Below are 512 nucleotides of genomic sequence, written 5' to 3' on the forward strand. Positions count from 1 at the left end.
GGCATGACGGGGGATCGGGAGCCCATCCTGGGCATGACGGGAGACCGGGAACCCATCCTGGGCTTGACTGAGGAGATATTAGAGGAAGATCTATGGACGGGACCGAAGGGCTCTTGACGTATTTGTTAGTCGGTGTCAGAAGAGTCGTCTACAGGATCCCCAAACACTTCCTTAAAATAGCTAATGAAACTTTGTAATGAAGAGGTGATCGCAGTCTCTTGAAACCATAGCGTTTCAGCCCATCTTAACGCGGCCCCGGATAACTGCAGGATGATAAACGAAATCTTGGATCTTTCCGTAGGATATTGGTGAGCGTGTTGTTTGAGAGCGAGTGAACATTGTAGCAGAAACCTATTGCAATCCTCCGCCCGGCCAGACAAGGGCGCTGGTCAAGAGACGGTGTTCGTGACATACACCAGCGTGGGAGCGGGGTTTGCGGAAGCACTGTCTTCACGTTGTGTCAGATTCATAGCGGTTTGCGTCAAGCCTTCTGTCAGGATATAAACGAAACA

The 512-nt window shown here is 50.8% G+C and overlaps 1 protein-coding gene across 1 annotated transcript in view; it reads right to left on the bottom strand.

Moving 5' to 3' along the window:
• Window positions 1-512, bottom strand: part of LOC122144167 (soluble scavenger receptor cysteine-rich domain-containing protein SSC5D-like) — a gene marked incomplete at its 3' end in the record, with an annotated part of 6,615 nt that overhangs the window by 521 nt on the left and 5,582 nt on the right. The gene's annotated exons all lie outside the window — the stretch shown is intronic.

This window comes from Cyprinus carpio, unplaced genomic scaffold (genome assembly GCF_018340385.1).
Source record: "Cyprinus carpio isolate SPL01 unplaced genomic scaffold, ASM1834038v1 S000006607, whole genome shotgun sequence".
Classification (NCBI taxonomy): domain Eukaryota; kingdom Metazoa; phylum Chordata; class Actinopteri; order Cypriniformes; family Cyprinidae; genus Cyprinus; species Cyprinus carpio.